This window comes from Marmota monax, unplaced genomic scaffold, assembly GCF_021218885.2.
Source record: "Marmota monax isolate L192 unplaced genomic scaffold, Marmota_monax_Labrador192_F-V1.1 WCK01_AAM20220418_F8-fsc00916, whole genome shotgun sequence".
In the NCBI taxonomy this organism is placed as follows: domain Eukaryota; kingdom Metazoa; phylum Chordata; class Mammalia; order Rodentia; family Sciuridae; genus Marmota; species Marmota monax.
In genome coordinates this window covers 30286-38424 of record NW_026692086.1, presented here as the reverse complement: position 1 = coordinate 38424, position 8139 = coordinate 30286, and the positions used below count along the sequence as shown (strand labels likewise).

General features: G+C 52.1%; 1 pseudogene; it reads right to left on the bottom strand.

Annotated features, from left to right (window-relative positions):
• Positions 1-1335: 1335 nt before the first annotated feature.
• Positions 1336-2504, bottom strand: LOC124103986 (zinc finger protein 182-like; annotated as a pseudogene).
• Between the last annotated feature and the right edge of the window lie 5635 nt (positions 2505-8139).

Genomic DNA, 8139 nt, shown 5'->3' with positions numbered 1-8139 from the left:
GTGACCACAGTACATGGGCACTGACACACCTGGCTGGTGACCACAGAGCATGGGCACAGACACACCTGGCTGGTGACCACAGAGCATATGCACAGACACTCCTGGCTCATGAACACAGAGCAGGGGCACAGACAACACTGGCTGGTGACCACAGAGCATAGGGACAGGCACATCTGACTGGTGACCACAGAGCATGGGCACAGACACACCTGGCTGGATATCACAGAGCATGGGCACAGACACACCTGGGTGGTGACCACAGTACATGAGCACAGACACACCTGGATGGGGACCACAGTACATGGGAACCGACACACCTGGCTGGTGACCACAGAGCATGGGCACAGACACACCTGGCTGGTGACCACAGTACTTGGGCACAGACACACCTGGCTGGTGACCACAGTGCATGTGCACAGACATACCTGGCTGGTGACCACAGTGCATGAGCACAGATATATCTGGCTGGTGACACAGAGTATGTGCACAGGCACAACCGGCTCGTGACCACAGTGCATGAGCACAGACACACCTGGCTGGTGACCACAGAGCATGTGCACAGGCACAACCGGCTGGTGACCACAGAGCATGGGCACATACACACCCGGCTGGTGACAACAGAGCATGGGCACAGACACACCTGGCTGGTGACCACAGAGCATGTGCACAGGAACAACTGGCTGGTGACCACAGAGTGGACATTGTCCTCCAGTGGACAATGAGGTGTGACATCTTGCTGAAGGTTTTTCGACATGCAGTACATTCAAATGGTTTCTCTCCATTTTTAATTCTCTGATGAAGACTAAGACCTTTCTTTCACCTGAGGACTTTCCGGCATTCTTTATATCCGTAGGGCTTCTTTCGCCTGAGGACTTTCCCGCATTCTTTATATCCATAGGGCTTCACTACAGGATTTGATTTCTCAAACTCAGTATAATTAGCTGATGTTTTTGGATAAAAGCTTTTCCACATTGGGTGCATGCAAATGGTTTCTCCCCTGTATGAGTCCTCCAGTGGAAAATGAGGTGTGACTTCTTGCTGAAGGTTTTCCGACATGCAGTACATTCAAATGGTTTCTCTCCATTTTTAATTCTCTGGTGAAGACTAAGACCTTTCTTTCGCCTGAGGACTTTCCTGCATTCTTTATATCCATAGGGCTTCTTTCACCTGAGGACTTTCCCGCATTCTGTATATCCATAGGGCTTCACTACAGGATTTGATTTCTCAAACTCGGTATGGAAGAATAATTTTGCACACCCATTATCGTGTTTCTTTTCCACAGCACTTCTAAATAAGTCTACATTATCTACCATATCATTTCCAAATGTTTCAAGTTTATGAGGTTTTCCGACATGCAGTACATTCAAATGGTTTCTCTCCATTTTTAATTCTCTGATGAAGACTAACATCTTTCTTTCACCTGAGGACTTTCCCGCATTCTTTATATCCATAGGGCTTCACTACACGATTTGATTTCTCAAACTCGGTATAATTAGCTGAGTTTTTTGGCTAAAAGCTTTTCCACATTCGGTGCATGCAAATGGTTTCTCCCCTGAATGAGTCCTCCAGTGGACAATGAGGTGTGACTTCTTGCTGAAGGTTTTCCGACATGCAGTACATTCAAATGGTTTCTCTCCATTTTTAATTCTCTGATGAAGACGAAGACCTTTCTTTCGCCTGAGGACTTTCCCACATTCTTTATATCCATAGGGCTTCTTTCGCCTGAGGACTTTCCCGCATTCTTTATATCCATAGGGCTTCTCCCCTGTATGAGTCCTCCAGTGGACAATGAGGTGTGACTTCTTGCTGAAGGTTTTCCGACATGCAGTACATTCAAATGGTTTCTCTCCATTTTTGAAGACTAAGACCTTTCTTTCGCCTGAGGACTTTCCCGCATTCTTTATATCCATAGGGCTTCTTTCGCCTGAGGACTTTCCCGCATCCTTTATATCCATAGGGCTTCACTACAGGATTTGATTTTTCAAACTCGGTATGGAAGAATAATTTTGCACACCCATTATCGTGTTTCTTTTCCATAGCACTTTCCAAATGTTTCAAGTTTATGAGGTCTTTGATGAGGTCTTTGTATTGGAATACCAAGGCTTGTACTCAGATGAAGAGTGTTTCCAAATTCATTACATTCGTGGCCATTCTTGGTAGTCATTATTTTCTTGTCACGGAATCCAACTTGCATCAAGAGACATTGATCTTGGTCATCCTGATGCTGGCTCTCAATCTTTTCACCAACTTGGCATACTTCTGGAAAGCTCCAAATTGGAATTCTGTCTTCTGCTGGGCATAGCTCTTCCACCTCCAACTTGAGGATGAGGTCTGGTTTACAAACCTGTTGCCCCACGGAGACCAGGTTGCTGTAGGTCTCTAGCATCACATCTCGGTATAAGGTCCTCTGCAGAGAGTTCAGGCACTGCCACTCCTCCTGGGTGAAATCCACAGCCACATCCTCAAATGTCACTAGTCCCTGGGGTTTGGCCATTTCCTGCTGTTCTTGGGAAAAGGCCGAGATATGTGAAAATGGAGCTCACTGTCTTTCTCGTCAACTGATTTTCTGCTTGCTATTGAAGAGACCGTTACAAGAACTGGCCCCGACAAGCACTTCCGCTTGGCTGGTGACCACAGAGCATGTGCACTGACACACCTGGATGGTGACCACAGAGCATGTGCACAGGCACACCTGGGTGGTGAACACAGAGCATGGGCACAGGCACACCTGGCTGCTGACCACAGAGCATGGTCACAGACAGACCTGGCTGGTGACCGCAGTACATGAGCACAGACAAACCTGGCTGGTGACCACAGAGCATGGGCACAGACACACCTGGCTGGTAACCACAGTGCACGTGCAGAGGACCTCCTGGCTGGTGACCAGAGAGCATGGGCACAGACACACCTGGGTGGTGACCACAGACCATGGTCACAGAGAGACCTTGCTGGTGACCAGAGTACATGTGCACAGACACACCTGGCTGGTGACGACAGAGCATGGGCACAGACACACCTGGCTGGTGACCAGAGTGCATGAGCACACACACACCTGGCTGGTGAGACAGAGCATGTGCACAGGCACACCTGGCTGTTGACCACAGAGCATGGGCACAGACACACCTGGCAGGTGATCAGAGTGCATGGGCACAGACACACCTGGCTGGTGACCACAGAGCATGTGCACAGTCACACCTGGCTGGTGACCACAGAGCATGGGCACAGACAAACCTGGCTGGTGACAACAGTACATGGGCACTGACACACTTGGCTGGTGACCACAGAGCATGGGCAGAGACACACCTGGCTAGTGACCACAGTGCATTTGCACTGACACACCTGGCTGGTGACCACAGAGCATGTGCACAGTCACACCTGGCTGCTGACCACAGAGCATGGGCACAGAAACACATGGCTGGTGACCACAGTACTTGGGCACTGACACACATGGCTGGTGACCACAGAGCTTGGGCACACACACACGGCTGGTGACCACAGAGCATGGGCACAGACACACATAGCTGGTGACCACAGAGCATGGGCACAGACACACCTGGAGGGTGAACACAATGCATTCTGCACAGGCTAAGCTGGCTGGTGACCACAGAGCATGGTCACAGGCACACCTGGCTGGTAACCACAGTGCACGTGCAGAGGACCTTCTGGCTGTTGACCAGAGAGCATGGGCACAGACACACCTGACTGGTGACCATAGAGCATGGTCACAGACAGTCCTGGCTGGTGACCGCAGTACATGTGCACAGACACACCTGGCTGGTGACGACACAGCATGTGCACAGACACACCTGGCTGGTAACCACAGTGCACGTGCAGAGGACCTCATGGCTGGTGACCAGAGACCATGAGCACAGACATACCTGGGTGGTGACCACAGACCATGGTCACAGACAGACCTTGCTGGTGACCGCAGTACATGTGCACAGGCACACCTGGCTGGTGACGTCAGAGCATGGGTACAGACACACCTGGCAGGTGATCAGAGTGCATGGGCACAGACACACCTGGCTGGTGACCACAGAGCATGTGCACAGTCACACCTGGCTGCTGACCACAGAGCATGGGCACAGACACACATGGCTGGTGACCACAGTACTTGGGCAATGACACACCTGGCTGGTGACCACAGAGCTTGGGCACACACACACGGCTGGTGACCACAGAGCATGGGCACAGACACACCTGGCTGGTGACCACAGAGCATGGTCACAGGCACACCTGACTGGTAACCACAGTGCACATGCAGAGGACCTCCTGGCTGGTGACCAGAGAGCATGGGCACAGACACACCTGGCTGGTGACCACAGAGCATGGTCACAGACAGAACTGGCTAGTGTCCACAGTACATGTGCACAGACACACCTGGCTGGTGACGACAGAGCATGTGCACAGACACACCTGGCTGGTGACCAGAGAGCATGGGCACAGACACAACTGGCTGGTGACCACAGAGCATGGTCACAGACAGACCTGGCTGGTGACCGCAGTACATGTGCACAGACACACATGGCTGGTGACGACACAGCATGTGCACAGACACACCTGGCTGGTAACCAGAGTGCACGTGCAGAGGACCTCCTGACTGGTGACCAGAGACCATGCGCACAGACACACCTGGGTGGTGACCACAGACCATGGTCACAGACAGACCTTGCTGGTGACCGCAGTACATGTGCACAGGCACACCTGGCTGGTGACCACAGAGCATGGGCACAGACACACCGGGCAGGTGATCAGATTGCATGGGCACAGACACACCTGGCTGGTGACCACAGAGCATGTGCACAGTCACACCTGGCTGCTGACCACAGAGCATGGGCACAGACACACATGGCTGGTGACCACAGTACTTGGGAACTGACACACCTGGCTGGTGACCACAGAGCTTGGGCACACACACACGGCTGGTGACCACAGAGCATGGGCACAGACACACATGGCTGGAGACCACAGAGCATGGGCACAGACACACCTGGCTGGTGACCATAGAGCATGTGCACAGGCACACGTGGCTGGTAAAGACAGAGCATGTGCACAGACACACCTGGCTGGTGACCACAGAGCATGGGCACAGACAAACCTGGCGGGTGACCACAGTACATGGGCACTGACACACTTGGCTGGTGACCACAGAGGATGGGCAGAGATACACCTGGCTAGTGACCACAGTGCATTTGCACTGACACACCTGGCTGGTGACCACAGAGCATGGACACAGACACACCTGGCTGGTTACCACAGAGCATGGGCACAGACACACCAGTCTGGTGACCACAGTGCATTCTGCACTGGCTAAGCTGGCTGGTGACCACAGAGCATGGTCACAGGCACACCTGGCTGGTAACCACAGTGCACGTGCAGAGGACCTCCTGGCTGGTGACCAGAGAGCATGGGCACAGACAAACCTGGCTGGTGACCACAGAGCATGGTCACAGGCACACCTGGCTGGTAACCACAGTGCACGTGCAGAGGACCTCCTGGCTGGTTACCAGAGAGCATGGGAACAGACACACCTGGCTGGTGACCACAGAGCATGGTCACAGACAGACCTGGCTGGTGTCCACAGTACATGTGCACAGACACAACTGGCTGGTGACGACAGAGCATGTGCCCAGACACACCTGGCTGGTGACCAGAGAGCATGGGCACAGACACACCTGGCTGGTGACCACAGAGCATGGTCACAGACAGACCTGGCTGGTGACCGCAGTGCATGTGCACAGACACACATGGCTGGTGACCACAGAGCATGGGCACAGACACACATGGCTGGTGACCACAGAGCATGGACACTGACACACCTGGCTTGTGACCACAGAGCATGCGCACAGACACACATGACTGGTGACCACTGTACATGGGCACAGACACACCTGGAGTGTGAACACAGAACATGTGCACAGACACACCTGGCTGGTGACCATAGAGCATGTGCACAGGCACACCTGGCTGGTAAAGACAGAGCATGTGCACAGACACACCTGGCTGGTGACCACAGCGCATGGGCACAGACAAACCTGGCTGGTGACCACAGTACATGGGCACTGACACACCTGGCTGGTGACCACAGAGCATGGGCAGAGACATGTGGACATGAGGTGTGACTTCTTGCTGAAGGTTTTCCGACATGCAGTACATTCAAATGGTTTCTCTCCATTTTTAATTCTCTGATGAAGACTAAGACCTTTCTTTCGCCTGAGGACTTTCCCGCATTCTTTATATCCATAGGGCTTCTTTCGCCTGTGGACTTTCCCGCATCCTTTATATCCATAGGGCTTCACTACAGGATTTGATTTCTCAAACTCGGTATGGAAGAATAATTTTGCACACCCATTATCGTGTTTCTTTTCCACAGCACTTGTAGTCTACATTAAATTCAGTTCCAAACATTTCAAGTTTATGAGGTTTTCCGACATGCAGTACATTCAAATGGTTTCTCTCCATTTTCCGACATGCAGTACATTCAAATGGTTTCTCTCCATTTTTAATTCTTTGGTGAAGACTAAGACCTTTCTTTCGCCTGAGGACTTTCCCGCATTCTTTATATCCATAGGGCTTCTTTCGCCAGAGGACTTTCCCGCATCCTTTATAACCATAGGGCTTCACTACAGGATTTGATTTCTCAAACTCGGTATGGAAGAATAATTTTGCACACCCATTATCGTGTTTCTTTTCCACAGCACTTCTAAATAACTCTACATTATCTATCATATCATTTCCAAATGTTTCAAGTTTATGAGGTCTTTGTATTGGAATACCAAGGCTTGTACTCAGATGAAGAGTGTTTCCAAATTCATTACATTCGTGGCCATTCTTGGTAGTCATTATTTTCCAACTTGCATCAAGAGACATTGATCTTGGTCATCCTGATGCTGGCTCTCAATCTTTTCACCAACTTGGCAGACTTCTGGAAAGCTCCAAATTGGAATTCTGTCTTCTGCTGGGCATAGCTCTTCCACCTCCAACTTGAGGATGAGGTCTGCTTTGCAAACCTGTTGCCCCACGGAGACCAGGTTGCTGTAGGTCTCTAGCATCACATCTCGGTATAAGGTCCTCTGCAGAGAGTTCAGGCACTGCCACTCCTCCTGGGTGAAATCCACAGCCACATCCTCAAATGTCACTAGTCCCTGGGGTTTGGCCATTTCCTGCTGTTCTTGGGAAAAGGCCGAGATATGTGAAAATTGAGCTCACTGTCTTTCTCGTCAACTGATTTTCTGCTTGCTGTTGAAGAGACCGTTACAAGAACTGGCCCCGACAAGCACTTCCGCTTGGCTGGTGACCACAGAGCATGTGCACTGACACACCTGGATGGTGAACACAGAGCATGGGCACAGGCACACCTGGCTGGTGACCACAGAGCATGTGCACAGGCACACATGGCTTGGTAAAGACAGAGCATGTGCACAGACACACCTGGCTGGTGACCACAGAGCAAGGGCACAGGCACACCTGGCTGGTGACCACAGAGCATGGACACAGACACACCTGGCTCGTGACCACAGAGCATGGGCACAGACACACCTGGCTGGTGACCACAGAGCATGGGCACAGGAACACCTGGCTGGTGACCACAGTACTAGGGCACTGACACACCTGGCTGGTGACCACAGAGCATGGGAACAGACACACATGACTGGTGACCACAGAGCATGGGCACAGACACACCTGGCTGGTGACCACAGAGCATGGGCACAGGCACACCTGGCTGGTGACCACAGAGCATGGACACAGACACACCTGGCTCGTGACCACAGAGCATGGACACAGGCACACCTGGCTGGTGACCACAGTACTTGTGCACTGACACATCTGGCTGGTGACCACAGACCATGGGCACAGACAGACCTTGCTGGTGACCGTAGTACATGTGCACAGACACACCTGGCTTTTGACGACAGAGCATGGGCACAGACACACCTGGCTGGTGACCAGAGTGCATGAGCACAGACACACCTGGCTGGTGACCACAGAGCATGTGCACAGGCACACCTGGCTGGTGACCACAGAGCATTGGCACAGACACACCTGGCAGGAGATCAGAGTGCATGGGCACAGACACACCTGGCTGGTGACCACAGAGCATGTGCACAGTCACACCTGGCTGCTGACCACAGAGCATGG